The following is a 16,879-nucleotide window of genomic DNA, read 5'->3' on the forward strand; positions in this document are numbered from 1 at the left end:
TTTCTGAACTTACTCTGTTTAAATAATTCTGTCCTTCTCCATCTCTTCAAATCAATTTAAACTGATTGAGAAGAAGCTGGTGAGGTAATTTTGCTTTTGGCTGAACTGTACAGGGATTATATAATCCGAAACTACTTGTTACCCTGTCCTTTCATTTTCACCAGAACAGGAATGCCACCATGCCTGCTCTTTGGCACGTTCTCAAGTAGGCAGATTGAGCTTTTCTCCCCCCAGCTTTGGGAACACAAGTCAGTTCTTAGAAAACACTTATAAACTAAAGTATTTTCATCAAATGAAATGGTTTTCCAAAAACAAGCAAAAGTGGATCCACTTCAGTATTAAGTATTCTCTGGAAAGGCACATTAAGGCAAACTTCAGCAAAGCTTTTTGCCACTGCAACAGAAAGTAGTCTAGATATTGTTCATCAGTCATACAAATGGAAGGAAAGAGGAAGTAGAACAGGTCCCTTTTAGCAGAAAAGTCTTACAGTGTATCAGTTAGGAACTTCTTCACACACTACATAGGGATGAATATTGCCAACGTACTTCCTCAGTGAGAACACTGCACTTTTACAGCTAAGCATCCATACATACATCAGATATAATCTGAATCACAGGGACAAGATCTACAAGGCAGTTAGGAATCAGACTTCCATGGTCCATTCAAACACACTAGCTTAGCTAATCAGTTCAGTTCTCTACTGTATCAACAATACAGATGCACTGAGTAGTATTAGTATAAGCAGCAAGGCTTCCTTCCTCCTCCCTACATCAAGAAAAAAGCTTCTAAACAAACAGAAGAAATCTCTAGTTTTGCACCATGGATAGCAGAAGATTAGCTGCTGTGGCCATAATCTGGATAACAGTTTTCCATTGTACATGCATCCTAAACTCACAGCAACAACTATAATAGGACATGTCCTACTGCAAACCCTCTTCACTGTCCTAAAAACGAAAGAGCTTGCAGAATCAGAAAGGAAATTCAATAGGCAATATTGTCTGTCTCTAGAATGGTCAAAGCGAACAACATTATTTTGGACTAACTTGGAAAAAGTTAAAAAGATTTTTCAGGACAAAAACAGTGATATTCAAAGTGATATTCCTCAAAAGGAACTTCCATTAGTAACAAGGGGGGCATTTAGCTGCTCTGTGCTCTACCTAATGTTTAATTAGGTAGAGCATAGGTAATTAGTTAGGTAATTAGATAATGAAGAGCTCTAAGAAACCTGGCATAGAAGATGCAAATCCAGTGGAATTATTTCCATTTGCTGATTTTCTTCTGGATCTCCAGAGCAGGCTCAATGTCCATTCCCCCAGCCTGCTGTAGAAGTACACTATAACATACAGGACACATCAGTAAGTGCCTTCCCAGAACCAAGTTAACATTAGGTAGGTAAAGGCAGAGGCTGTGAAATAAACCCACAATTGTAAAGACATAAATACCCATCTATGAATACACACACAAACATCCTGCTTTCAGACAAGCCTTTTGAAAATTATTACAACCTTCACAGCAGTTATTCTAAAGGCACACACAAAGTTGTCAAAAGGATCATCATCTACATCTAAAACAGAATTTAAATGGTCTAGAAACAGTACTGTAGTACTAGCAGAGGGGATAAAAATGAGCCATTATACTGACACTACAGCAGCTGGATTTCTTTACCACTTAGTCATACCTAGTGAAGAGAAAGAGACAGAGACAGATTTTCTAATATTACGAAAATACTACTGCCTTTCTACTCACTGGGGAAGTACGTTGGCAAATGCATCTTTAAAAGATGGGTGGGTACAAAAAGTCTTTTTTCATTTAAACTGTGCCACCGGGCTACATGGATTTATCTTTTTAGCAGCTAGGATTTGACAGATAACCTGCAGATAACTGTTTAAGGCATTATTTTAATCACATTTAGTAGCATCTAAAGTAGTCCATTCTCTTTGTGAGCTACAACCACCAGGACTCAACATAGACTATTCTATCACTATCATATCTTAGCCTGCTGGTTTATACCTGTGTTCTACTGCAGAAAGCAGGAAAACAGTATTTGAGCCATGTGGAGGCAGAGTATAACAGTATCTCTAATTGGGGGGGGGGGGGGGGGAGAGGGGGAAGGGGAACCAAACACAACCATAGCCAATGATTCAGGTTCATTAGGTGTGCTCTTCGAGAGAAGAACTGTTCATACTAATAGCTTGACATAAGAAAGAATACATTTACTCAACATTTCCCGTTATATTTCAGGTGTATTTCATATTCCTTCCTACAGCTCCATGCCACTCAATAGCTTCCATCATTTACTCCAAGTTAGGCTGCTGTTATAACACTGGGTAAAGATGACTCTCATAGTCTGGATCTGACACATGACTTGAGTGGGGTGGTTGTTGTTTTAAGTCTGAAGAGTGTTTTAGAAATCCATTTATACATTCTTAAAACATCTATTTAAATCAAAATTTATTATTTAATAAGTGAAAAAAGTATTTTACATATTACTTTTAATGGCTTTCATTAGTTTTCCAAACCCAAGAAAAATTCTGATCTTCAAAGCAGTGAAGCAAGTAAGTTGCGTTTCCCATATGTAAGGTTTCATTTAACCCCTTATTTCTCTCCTAGCAAATTGTCCCTGCTCTCCTCACTCAGCCTGCTTTATCTGAAAGAGGGCACTGCTTGCCCAGTTAACTTAATGACTGCTTAACAGCAACTTAACAAAACAAACAGAAAAAGCAGATGGTCTTCTCTCTGTCATCCTGTAACATTCTTTAAAATTGGAAGGATTTGTTTTGTTCTGTAAAAAACAAACAAAAACCAAAACAAACAAAAACCAAAAAACCCTCCACACCACCACTGCTTTATGGCCACAGGTATCATTAGGCACGTAAAATCTGCATGAAATGAAATCACTCGAAAGAGTAATTCAAAAAACAGCCAGCTGACAAAAGGAGAAGCTTAATTATTAAGACAATAGCTAGCAGATTTACACAAAAAAATTTAAAACATAATATTTCAAAAGTTATCTAAACTCAGATTTATATTTGATGCCTTGCTCTGCTCAGCCTTCCTATGTTATAGCAGGCCATTGAGACAATATGAAGTAAAAATCCAACATTTTCACCTTAATATTTGTCATCTGTTTATCCTGATTGACTATTTTTGGTGTAAGGACAGTCTCGGTACAGATGCTTATACAAACATCTAGAATAATCAAGCTCAACATGTTACTGCAATAGCAGAAATCTGTAAGTCAGTTCTGGCACCAATAACCTACATGGAAAAAACCTGCAGGACCACAGAAACTACAGTACACTCACTGGTCACTCGCCTCTTCAACACACATTCAGAGCTTGTGCCACATGGGCAGAGAGACAGACCTTCAAGAAAAATGGCTTCAATTACAGACAGTTGCTCGAGGTCAGTTGAAAAAGCCACATCAGAAATAACACAAGCAAAGAGTTGTGGAAACAAGCAAGCAAATGCAAAATCAATTGCCCTTCTAAAGGCTCGCAATCCTTGCTTGAAACTAGCTGTTTGGACAGTTGGCTGGTAAATAATACAAGAGAGAGGTTCGAGTTCATCTCATATATATTATTAGCTGATTACAACAAAGATTCAGCATAGCTACACAAGCCCCATTCACAGAGTTCATTAACCTCTACTTAATTTTACAGAAAAAAAATAATTCTATCCAGGCTTGTCTGCCAGGGGTGTGGGTAAGCTGTTTTGCTGTGTCTGAGATCTAGAAGTCAATGAGTTCAGTAAATAAGAACATTTTCTAAGTTATATATTAAAGAAAGAGATTATGCAAATATAGGAAAACACTTCAGAAGTACATTTTGGGGTATGAGAAGTGCATGAGGTAAAGCTTAGATGCAAAGTGTATGAGAAACAAGATTTCAATACACACAGTATGGTGAAACTTCATCCCTAAAGATGTGAAGGAAAGGAAAGGGAAAAAGGCAAAAGCCATTCAGAAACCTGGATTTAGAAAGAGATTTTGCCTCTTTCTGAGCGCAAAGAACCAACAAACCACTTTTCAGACATAACTAAAATCCAGCTTGACTAAAAGCAGTGTGAACATTTTTACCTACTACTGAAAAAAGCTGAATTTGGACACATCTGCCGAACAAGAGACTTTATTCACTGAAGGCTTTGCACTTAGTCTAGTGGAAGGCTGCTTCCAGTAGAGGAAGCAGCCAGGCTGAGCAGAACACCAGATGCACATGCTGCCCACCTATCTCCTGAAGGCCAAATGAAGAGGAAGAATTACAGCCACTTCAGTCTTTCAGGATGTAGAACAGAAGGAGGCAGTAGTAATAGCAGTAGTTAAGTAGTAGTGACAAAGAAAACATGCTTCAAATTACAACAGATGTAATCAAATGGGGGAGAAAGGAGACGGAGCAAAGCCAAGGAGGAAAGGGAGGTATGACCAAAACCCTGAAAACTGTTATCCAGTGTTCTGGAGAATTTCTAACACTTCTCCCAATTATTATTACTTTTTCAACCGGTTTTACAGCTCAAACGCTAGTCTACCTTAAATGAGATTTTAAAGTGTTTTTTTTTAATAAAAAAACACAAGGAAAGATGGAAGTAGCACCATAATAACTGTACAACTGTCAGCAGTACACTCAACCACGTAAGCTAAGCTAAGAACATACTACCTCACTAATAATATTTGACAAGCTTGCGCTTCCATTTGTCAAATGAAAGGAAGGCAGAACTGGTTCTTATTATACACGGTAAAAAATAAGCAAAAGTTTCTACTCTTGCATTTTTGTGGACAGGACACACACTCTTATTCTGAGCAACAGGCTAGATCCCCATACTACAAGGAAGTTGAAAACTCTAAGCACTGTAAGGTTCCCAGAATAATTTTAATAAAATATCATTGTAGCTTGGTAGAAAAGGTTGCTGATGCAGCTTGTTTTAGTTATTTAAAGAATAAGGTGTGTGACATCTTTAAAAATATTCTGTAGTTTGGGAAAGGGCAAGAATGTACCTTCATTAAAAGAAATCTCTTTCCATAATATATTTCATGCTATTGATTTTGAATGTGTATGAGTTGTATTTCAGGCATTTTATACAATGAGAAGGATTTTTTTTAATAATTGGGATACACAAACACAAATAGGTATCAATAGTACTTTATACAGAGTGCAAATTTTAAGTATTTTCAGAATAAAGAACTCAGTCTTCTAAATGAGACTGATGCTTCAACACTTTAAATCAGGAGAACCAGCACTGCCACTGAAAGCAGCAGCTTTATCGCTTTCTACTTCCTTCCCCAGCTTACACAGTTAAAAGATGAAGACAAGGAGGGAACCGTTCCATTTTAAAACATGATTAGCCAAAGCCCAGAATGCCATTTACAGCCGCATCAGTTTCTCAGCCAGTTCACTGCTCTGCCACACAAACGCTGCTAGCAAATGGGCAGAGATTGATATGGGGACACAAATTACATCCAATTGCAGTCTTAGAGCTTGGTGAAGACCAGGAAGACTGATGACATTCCTATGTAAAAGCACCAGATAACTCTAGTGTTGATTTTCCTCTGATCCTCAGAGCACCACATAGAATATGAGTACAAAAAAAAAATTACAAATAATAAAACAGAGTACTGAAACCTCTAGGTTGCACGCAATATCTGAACACGATATTCTGAAGTACCAAATTATCAATGGGACAACAGAATTCAAGTGTGCCATATCCAATGGGCACAGTTCCTCAAGTCTGGTTCTACCCTTGAGCAAGAACAACAGTCTGAATAGAGGTCAAAAAAAAAAATTCTGGCAGAACAGAGTGCAAATGGCAGACAGAGACCAAAAAAACCATATTGCACAAATACATGGGATGCAGAAAATTTGTATTTCAAATGTAGAAAGAAAAGGGCAGAGCCTGATTTTCCCAAAAGATGAGAAATGAGATTCTCTGGGTCTCTGTTTAACCTTTCCTTTCAGGTATAAGAAATGCAAATTTTATGTAGAACACACTTTGCCATATATTTTAATTGCAATAATATTTTTCAAGTACAGCTTTTTTTTTTTTTTTAACAGTACCTGTTTTTTTCCATTTAAAGGGCTTGCTGTTTTCTTTGCTCTAGACATAGCCACATGCATGCTAATATCTCAGTATGTAAGAAAGTGTTCTTAGACATGTTTTAAGTAGTTTAATCAATACTGGCATTCTTCTGTAACATTACACAGTGCACCAGCTATGCAACTAGTACAATATGGAAGCCACTGTGTCAGGCAATGAATCAAGGTACAAGAACTTTAATAGAAGCTGCACAGGAGCTAAACCTGTTACAAGCCTTTGCTCCATATGAGCCACTACAGCCCTCAAAGGAAAATTTAAGAGCACACTTGGGCCTCATTGTACTAGTTTCCATATACAAAAACAGAGGTTTCAATAGCATTTATTCAAAAAGAGCTTAAGTAAACTGCTGCATGACTTTTACATCAGCACAGAACTTTACCCAGTACACTTAAACTCTCATTACAAAAATCCATTCCTTTTATTATAGGCCCATTGCTCACTGAATCACTGTTGGTAACACACCACGTTACAACTGTTCATTCACTGGATGTTCAGAAGACAGCTTGGATAAATTAGCAAACTAAATTTCCCAACTTCCAGAGGGCAAGTACAACTTTCACAGAACTTCACCTCAGCTGACAGTAAGTGGCAACTCTTAATGGAATCCAGCAGAGCTCAAAATCTGAATCTTTCATTTTCCAATCTGAAACTCTTCCTTGCTCCCTTAACTTATTTTGGTGAGAATTTTTGTAAGACAGGTGAGGTGAAAGTTACTGTAACCCTTTCCTCAAAGGAATCATAGTAAGTGCTATAATGTTATCAACTCAGAAGCTAAGTAGAATCATTTAAGAGATTCTAACAAAAATTAACATATAGGGCTGTAAACTGAGATCAATAAGCTTCCCTAGAAATCTCAAATCACTGAGATCTAGATTCAGAGGTATCAGTCAAACTGTAACAAATATTTGTGTAACTGTTTCATTTCTTACACATTAAATTGGATAATCAGTAAAGCAGAACTTCGGACTTTTTTTTTTAAATAAAATGACTGCTAAACTAGCGAACAAAATCTGGAAGAGTATTTGAACAAGAATTCTGGATTATCATCCTACTTACCTAAAAGCACAGTTTATATTTCTCTATCAAGACAAAGAAAAGATTATTTCTAGAACTGATTTACAAATAAACTCAGCTGGATCTAAGATAAAAATGATTATTAGAAACATGCATATAATTATTTTAAAGTGTAACCATAACATATCAGTTTAATTTGATGATAGGCTCTTAAAATTAGACAAAGTGTTTCATAGTAGTTGATTCTATCTATAGTAAAATAGCTGTTAGCTTCATCAGAAAAAACACAGGAGGCATTGCAGCATTCTACTCCTGCACGCTATGTTTTAGTCTAGTGATAGACAAGTATAACATAGATAGATGTTAAACGTAAACGGAGTGAAAATATATTTCACCATGTTCTTGGAAGACCGATAGTACCAACTAAGAAACTGCACTCCATGAAGAGAAATACAGGAAGGGAAACTGTTCATTTTAACAAGAACTTGCAAGAACATAATCAATGTGCTAAGAAACTGACTGGAATAATGTAGCTTTAACAATTTGATCAAGTATCTTGTCCAATCTAATCTAAATTGGAGTTTGAGTGGTACAAATTGAGAAATCCATCTTTTTTCTTTTCCCTTCCCTACACACAGTGCTTCACATCCTCTTCCTGTTCTGTCAGATCAGAAACACAAATACTGATTTTGCTGACAAAATCATACCAAAATACAGAAGAAGTAACAATTCTTAATTAAAAATCGGACAGAAAACCATTAACTACTCTAATGTGGTTTTACATCTGTTTAAAGTTCATGCCCAATTTCCAAATTTAGTTTGACTTTGACTTCCATACAAACAGTCTGAGCTCTTCAAAAACCCCTCTCGAACAAGTCATTTGATTCACTCCTCCAAATATTTTTTCAGATTCTCTCCTAATCTCTCTGCAGATTTTTCATAATCCTGGCAATAGAGCTATATATTTCAGCAATTCCCATCTTGAAGCCCATCCATATACAGGGACCAAAAAATAATTCCCTTTCTGCCTCTACTTGCCAGAATGCATCCAAAAACACCACTGCATCAGTTTGGAGCCTTATTTGGACTGCTTGCCACTTGTTTTTAAAACATCATACTGCTACCAAATGAATAGCTCTTCACTTGCAGCCCCTCTCCATCAAAATAATCGCCCAATCCACTGTATGCCTACCATTAGCCAAAGGTACCCTTGTCAGGATGAGGGGAGGATTTCAAAAGCAGAGTTGTTGGAGGGTTTTGTGGTATTTCTTGTTTGTTGTTTCTTTTTTTGGTTTTTTTTTGTTTTTTTTTTTTGTTTTTTTTTTATGGTGTGATAAGCAGATAGGAAAGTTTGTATCCGCATACAATTGTATTTGCAGTTTGTCAAATCAGTGTGAACGTTTCTATGTTAAGCTTATCACAGCTTTTTCCTGGACATGAAATACACCTGTCTATTTAGTTTCTCTTTTTCAGGGAGAAGGCTCCTCTACCAGGTGGCTTAGAGACTCCAAGATTAGGTAAACAAAAAGACGCAAGATAACTCAATTACATTTTAGGTAAAGGGGGCCAATTTTAATGTACAGTTCATACTGAAAGCAAAACAGGAAGGAAAAAAAAAACCCCACCAAACTCATCCCGAGATCTGAGGCTGACTAACATCTGGAGGCTGCTGTTCACCAAGTTCTTTTAAGTAGATTCTGTGTTTTCTGTATTTATTGGCATCTAAAGCATTAAAAAGCAGCCAGTTTTGACTGAATCTAGACAGAAATGGGCAATTCAAACCAACAGCAGGAGAAGTGAGCTACCTCATAGTTCACATTTCCAGCACTAACTCCTGTAAATATTACTTTAAGTAATAATTCTTTTAGGCAGAAACAGTCTCCACACTACAGTCTACTGAAACAATGTGGGACTTTCACTCTACAGTTAGGTCATGCAAACTGTTTCATTCAGCGTTCAATACAATCATGTTACAATGTGTTCATATAAGAATGAATAAATAAATAACTTCAACTCTGGATAACTTCCAGATTATAAACATTCCTGATGTTTATTCTAGTCTTCCATAAGCTCGTTAAAAAAAGTAATATATGACCTGGCATGTCTGATACAGAGGTCTAATATCACTGCATAAAACTTAAAGATAAATTGAAAGCTAGCATTTTCAACCTTTTTAGTCAACTACACATAACAGTACAGAAATATTACAAAACTAGTAAATGAAATCATTGCATGCACTGTATTCGTACAGGACCTATCAAGACAGACTCATGGGAGTTATTTAAAGTCTCGTTTTGGAGTAGAAACTGATCTGTTCAAAGATCTTAGCCATGAATATCATATCAAAAAGGCCCAGTTTCACTGAATGAAGGAGTTGTGTTTGTTTGTCCCAGCTCAAGGACCATATATAGAATGGTTTAATATCACATTTTTTATATGACATACCAGATAGATAATCTTCAATCAAAACACACAGCCATTTTCCATAAAAGGCCATTCCTAACAGCAGAGGAAACACAAATTTAGTCATGCAGGGCCTTTAATATGTGGAATTATCTTCCGTGTATATCACATGTGTATTGCAACCACCCTCTGCAGACTTTAAGAGAAACTTCCAAAAATTGCACTAAAGCAACTAAGAGGCATTTGCATTTTCATGCTGTCAACCATATCTGTGGTGGAAGAGAGGAACAGTACTCTGTACCAAAAAGAACAAACAGACAGAGCAAGGGAAAGGGTGGGGAAGACAGGGGTAAGACACAGTTCTGTTGGTTTCAAAAATGCTACTGGCCCAGTGAATATACGCAGATACTTTTGTACTAACAAGGATCTTAGGGAAGAATGTGTTACTCCACTTCGGTCACAGACATTATAGGAGAAGGGAACTATCGCATGATTTGGTCGAGTCCAAACGTTCAATATCTTGAGACATCACAAGTCTCATAGGACCTTCATATAACAAAATAATATTTTTGGCAGGAATGATCGTTCACCACAGCTTGTACCTTTTATGACAATTTGATTAACAGTTATCTGAAGATGCTTTGATAGGACCTCAAAACAGGTTGCCTAAAATGCTACGTACCAGTCACAATATACATATGACTTACCTGTTTCTTAGGGAAGGGTGCAATACAACCTTAACAGACCTTAACAGAAGGAAGCAGCAATAAGCTTCATTACCTAATTCTAACAGGAATGAGGAAAAGGTTTTAGTTATAAAACTACTCCAGGGAAATGTAACCAGAAGAAATACAATGTATATCAAAAGTTTATATACAGAGAAATCTGGCAAACTATGTTACCCATGAATGACAATTGATAACAGTGGAATCCGGTTTTCCTAGAAGTATGGATCCCTTTCTTTCTCATTTAAAGAAAAAAAAAGTCTGAACATTTCTTAAGTCACAGAAAAACAGCTTGCCTGTTATTTGTAAGTTATGAAAATTCCTTTGTCTACAGGACAAGCAGGTCAACAGAAGGGGTTGCTAATTTTCAAATATTACAGGTTTTTATTAGGAGGCGAAGAGCAGTAAGATAAACATCAGTAGGTTAGACTAATAATCAAGGTTAAACATTTTGGAATGCCTGTGGGATGCATGAAGAAATATGCTTAGCTAATAGGAATAACAGGCGTTTACAAGATTCATCATATAAAGAAGGGCCAAGTTCACAGCATTCTTAGCTCATGCAAACCATAAATAATAAATCAAATGAGCCACATCATTGACATAAACTTTCCTCGTGAAAGGGACTTTGCTACTTAGACTACATGAAGACAAAAGGAATCCCTGTCCCCGAAGCTAATTTTCTCTATTCTTTCTCGCAGTGTCTCCCTAGTTCGCAAGCAGCCATAGACATATGAAAAATGTCATCAATTTAGCAGAAGACCCTCAAGGGAGCTACATCCTGGCTTGAGCGCATGCATAGACCTCAGACTTCAAGCAGTCACCCATTAAAGCAGACAAGACTTCTCCCTGTTGCAAGGCAAGAACAAACCCCCACAACTTCATCACAAGCCAGCTTAATTATCCCAGCTTGAATAGAAGAATGAGGCCATCCACCCTGAAAAAAATTTGGTCCGACACAAAAAGCAGCTGTCTCAGATGTGAGAGTTGTGTCATCATTTCAGTGTCACTCGTTCTCCATAATGATATTGGCTCTTCTTCAAATAATGTCCTCCTCAAATAATGTCTGATCAGAGCATTTATCTCTATATCCAACCAATGTTAGCCTGCATAAAACTTTAGTCACTTCTCTGTGTGGCCATGACTTACAGTAACAGTAATTACACATACAAGCAAACAAGAGACTAACAAAAAGACTGGGTCGCAAGTGATGGAAACCAGGCCACTACCAATACAAGATCTGAATGATGACAGTTATTCCTCACATAAGTTATAGGCCATTGTGTAACTCTAGACTCTTCCAGAAATGAAAGCAAGACCCAGATAATGAAGCATTTACAGCTTCAGTGATGTATGCTAGCAACAGGAGTCTAAACAGAAAAATAAGAGGGTTTTGCACGTGCGCACACACACACATGCAAGCAAATAAAAAATTCAACTTTTTCTTCTGAAATGTGGAAGACAAAAGTTTTTTTGTTCTTTAAGTATGTAAGAAGTGCATGTATATGTGGTATATGGAATGCACAGATGCGAACTCTGCAAACGTGGAGAGGAATAAAGAATGGCATTGTATCACTCCAATCATTTAAGTGATTTTTGAAATTGAAGACACAATAATACTGAAACTGATCGATTGCAAAGAGAGCTTCCCCTTATCAGATTCCCCAGCTGATTAGCTCTGTGCAGCATGTTCATCTCTTCCAACAGATGCTTCTGCTGTTCATTACTAAGTTGCTGCTGGAGTACTGCTCTGACCTGGTTTGGATCTAGGATGAGCAAACAAGTTCTGCAGACACTTTGAGAATAACATACACAAACAAAAACAATATCAGAACCTGGCTTTTTTGACATTCATTATATTGGATTTCTTTCCACCACTTATTTAATGGACTAAGCATAGACTAAATTAGACAATCTGTCAGCAAATAGCTTTTAAGTAATGTTTGCCAGTGCATCTCCCATATAACTGCTTTTCCTAGAAATAAAACTGAGCCAAATCTCCCATTCTCTTATGAAACATTAAGTCTTCTTTAGAATTCAAACTGCTCAAAATATGAGCACTGTATTCACAAAAGCCTTCAAAACGCCTACCACACGGCTAATAATCAAGTTATTATATCACTGAAGGACACTTTGTGCCAACTACTCCTAATGTTTTCTTAAAATTTTAGAGCCAATATGAGCAAGAAAACTGTACATCAAGCTAATTTATTAAAACAGAAGAGCAGACTTGTTGGTTGATAGCAGCATACAATGCCATAAAGATAACCTCGCAAATAAAATAAAAAAAAATTTCAGACTTCAAGGGAAATGAGTGGTACTAATAAAATTCTACACGTTACTTGAAGTGCAGAAGTCAATGGTTTAAAGATTTTCTTCCCCCCTCCTTAAATCAGGCGAAGGGAAGCAAAGAGAAACTGGGTGGAGGGAGATGACTTAAAACCTTACATCAGCTGTCTTTATTCTAAGTCCTGTTAGGAATTCAGAGCACTTCATTATTTTGCCAGACTATTTTATGAAGCAGATTAAGGATTTTAGATAATTTGCACACAGCAAACACAGGCAGCTCAGTTGCAGGAGCTTAAACAACCAAGTCATCTTAAACCAAGTGGTCAGCCACTTTGCCTTTCAGCCCAGGCTGCGTGAGCCAGCTTCCTCCTGGGCAGCACGATGGATTTATTACACAGAAAAGATAAAAATGTGTATTCTCATTTAATCCTTTTTCTGCTTATATAAAGAAAACCATATTTTACAAGAGCGACAGAAAACAGTCTATATACATCAAATTATGAAGAGCAGAACCTTCCTTTCAGTACATACATAAATTATCACTCCATTGACCACCTCGAGACTGAATTATTCCCTACATTATCCCATACATGTAAAGAGCAGAAAGGAGTAGTGCAAGTTACCTTATACATAATAAAGAAAAAAAAACAGAAAAAAATTGAAGTTTATTTTTCCTACTATTAGGCTTGGTATAGCCACTTGTAACTACATCAGCTGTGGGTCTTGCAGCAAGCAGTTTCTCATGAAGAACAGTCAGAGTCATTACACAAAGATGAAGAAAGAAAAAAGTAAACCACCCATTTAAACTAAATTGGACTCAGTGTCCCCAGGCAAAATGTTTTCAACTATAAACAACAAGAACTAACAGGTTCTTCCTTTTTAAAAGAAGTTTCCAGTTTGTTCTGAAACAGCAAAACTATTTTGAATGAATGGAGGACTAAGGTGATCTTATTCATTTCAGAGTAAAGACACATCCCTAATCTGCAAACAACTTCAAATATCATGCTGCTGATGAGAAAGACTAATAGATACAGTAAGTGACATTCCCTCCACCCTATTTGTGTCAGCAAAATGCACGGCTGTTTGCAGAGGTAAAGCACTTGCACTGCACTTGATCAATATGCATTCCTGTACTTAGGAATATGAACTATGGCATTGAAAAACCTACCAGACTATTTGGGGGAGAGCAAGTGACAGAGCTTTTTAGATAAACATGCATATATACTCAAATACTTGACTCTCGGGAGTGAGTCTTCATTTAAGGAGTATTCTATTCTTACTGCGGTTATCAAGAGAGATCGATGTATCAAGATCTAATGCAATGATTAGCTCTCCAAAGTTTACTGGCCACAATACCAGAAAGAGAAACAGGCACTCAGAAGATCAGATTCACGGTGTGTCATATCTGGGAAAGGTGGAACCGGCACTGCCTATGCTAACAACGAAGAAAGCCTCCGCCACGATCTGAGTCTTCAGAACTGAGCGACGTCTATTTTCCACTAAATATATTCAAAAGCAAGTTTATCTCAGCAGCAAAAATCAAGACAGACCATAAAATGGCCCCAAAATTCTTACATAAGTTCAGACACACGTACGCGATCACATCAGGTCAAACACTGCTTCACACACAGAGACAAACTCTAACGATCCAGCCACAAGATGACGTTCCTGCGTGAGAAACGCCGAACCTGGCAGACGAAGAGCACTGTTATTTCCAACCTGAAGTTCAGCGCATCTCTGGCCAGAAGCAGCGGGCACGGCAGAGCACGGCCAGCCCCCAGGACCGCTCCTCTCGGGCTCGTTCCCTCGGGGTCTGCCGAGCCCTCGGCAGCCAGACCCAGCGGCGGGATTTCGACTAACTTTCGCCCCCGATTCGCCCTCCCACCCGCGGGCAGCCTTTCCGCGGCGCAGCCCCGCGCGGGGAAGCGCGTCCCGCCGGCACCGTCCTCCCGGGCTGCCGCCGCCGCCCCGCCCCGCCCGGCCCCCCGCGGCGCCGCCCGGCACGAGCCGCGCCCGCCCGCCCGCCTCCCCGCGGGGGCGGCAAGGTCGTTACACAAGGTGACGGCGCCGCCAACGGCCGCCGCAGCGGCCCCCCCGCCCCGCCCGGCGCGGTGAGACCCCCCACCAAGGGCGGCCGGGGAAGGGGCTGCGCCGGCCTGGCGCAGGGAGAGCCGCTCCCCCTCACGGCCCGGGGGGAGGGGGCAACGGTCGCACCCCGCTGCCGGGAGGGGGGGGGCCGAGCGCGGCAGCGGGGCCCCCGGCGCCGCCCTCACCTCCTCCGGCGCCGCCTGTGCGCCGCGCCCCGCGCCGGGAGGAGCGCATCGCCCATGGTCCCTCGGCGGAGGCCGGCGCGGGCTGAGGGGCGGCCGCCGCGCCCGCCGCGGGGGCCGGACCACCTGGAGGCGGGCGAGCGGGCGGGCGCAGGGAGCGTCGACAAACTGCCCGGCGCGGCCGCGAGCGTACGAACGAGCCGGGGCGCGCGCGCGCCCGGCGCAGCGGCGGCCCGTGCGCAAACGGCGGGGCCGGGCAGCCGCGCAGGGGGAGGGAGCGCGTGCAAACGGCCTCTGCCCGGCCGGAAGCGGCGCTGACAAGCCCGGGCCCAGCAAGGGAGCGTGTGCAAAGTGCCTGCCCGGCTGCGGAGCGTGCGCGCGCCGCCCGCCTGTGCGCGCGGGGGGAGGGGCGGGGCGGGCGCGCGACAGTCCTCCGGCGGCGCGAGACAGAACCCGCCGCCGGGCACGTTCGGTTGGGGCGGGCGGCGCGCGACAGCGGCGAGAAATGCGCCCGCGGCTGCCCCCCCCCAGGGGCCCCTCCCCCCCTCGGGGTCACCAACGGTCGCTCCCCTCACACCTGCCCCGCCGCGCGCGCCCCGCCGCCGTTGGCCGCGGAAGGCCCCGGGCGCCGGCGCTTCCCCCTCGTCCTAGCGGAGCCCACCGGCGGCAGCGTTGCAGCCAGAGGTCATGAAAGCGGGGACAAACAAGCGGAGCCGGCGGGCCCACCCCGCGCCGCCGCAACGGCGGCCTCGGAGCCCCCCTCAGCCTTTCGCTGGAGTCGGCCGCCAAAATCTCCACAGTCCCTACAAACGCGTAAGGTTAGGCCCACGTCTTGTCTTTGGTAGCAGTCGCATCTTTTGTTTGCGCTAGGTGGATTCCTTCCATCAGCTAACATTTTTTTCTTAAAGCCTTAGACACACACAGGTATTTGTACAGTGAGTTGCAGTATATTTGAGTTGATATTTCTTAGGTTGTCTCTAAAATACTTTCTAAAAGCTGCTAAAGCGTCAGTGTTTGGGAGCTGTTACAGCAAAGTAAGATAATACAGTTTTATAATGAGAAGACGACTATATTGCGTGAGTGGCGAGACAGTCTCTATTTAGCACAGCTTTTTTGGAGGATGGTTTGTTTTCCAAGCCTGCATACACGTACTTAGGGGGAGCTAATAGAAGATGGGTGACACCTGGTGGCCAGTCCTGCTCTCTGGTGTTGATACAGACTTCTTTCATAAGGAATAGGTCAAGATCAAAATAAAAAATGTTTCTGGTTAACTCTACAACCAAATATAAGTTACAGGAGAAATATGTATATAGTTTGTAATAAGCTGCAGAACTGAGATCAATATTCTACACATGCCATGAATCATCAGAAGATGGTTACACAAAAAAACGAAGTCAAATAAATGGATATACTTTTGGTGACAGCGCCCCAAAATCTTTGCTAATATTCAGTGCTATTCATTTTGGGTTTCCCTCCACAGAATAGAGCATTGTCATGTGTACAGTGCATGCTGAAGGACACTTTGTGCCCACAAGCACCTCTACAATATGCTGTGCGATTTGGAGTTTCACTTTTCACCCAGCATAGTTCTATGATCATGCATTCCCAGTTGGAAAGTCTCACTGGGATTTAATGAGAGGTTTGGGATTTGAAATTTTAGAAGGCATCAAGTGATCAAAGCCTTGAACCTCTTTCTGTGCAGCAGATGAGTAAATTTATGATCCGGTATGATTTGCACTGTTTGTGGAATAGGCTCTTGCTCCAGAGAAACAAAGCAGGTGAAATAATGACTCTACAGTGCTTTGATTCTTTTCCATTTATTGTGCTTGTAATTTAGGAAGCTCAAATGAAGTGGCTGAGCTAACATTGTAGTCATTTTTCGGTTCGATATGCTTTCTCAGCCCTGTCCCACACTCAGCACAAAGCTCACACTTTCAGATCTTCACCCATATGCTCTCCCAGCCTGGCTGTCGGGGAACAGCGAGGGCCAGTTGCTCCCTACAGGGCAGGGAGCCAGGTGTGACAACAAGGCCAGCAGAGGCAGCAGCCTCGCCAGCCAGGATGTGGCCCCACCTGTGGTCTCACACCTCC

At 41.1% G+C, this 16,879-nt stretch overlaps 1 protein-coding gene across 3 annotated transcripts in view; it reads right to left on the reverse strand.

The window, feature by feature from the left end:
• MGAT5 (alpha-1,6-mannosylglycoprotein 6-beta-N-acetylglucosaminyltransferase) overlaps window positions 1–15,090 on the reverse strand; it is a 136,426-nt gene extending 121,336 nt beyond the window's left edge. The window contains exon 1 of one of the 3 annotated variants that reach the window (XM_064514625.1): window positions 14,792–15,090. The gene's annotated coding sequence lies outside the window, so the exon portion shown is untranslated. Of the gene's footprint in view, window positions 1–14,113; window positions 14,135–14,237; window positions 14,484–14,791 lie in introns of those variants that run through there. The other 2 variants (XM_064514626.1, XM_064514628.1) reach the window with 2 other exon arrangements.
• Between the last annotated feature and the right edge of the window lie 1,789 nt (window positions 15,091–16,879).

This window comes from Dromaius novaehollandiae, chromosome 7, assembly GCF_036370855.1.
Source record: "Dromaius novaehollandiae isolate bDroNov1 chromosome 7, bDroNov1.hap1, whole genome shotgun sequence".
Lineage (NCBI taxonomy): Eukaryota > Metazoa > Chordata > Aves > Casuariiformes > Dromaiidae > Dromaius > Dromaius novaehollandiae.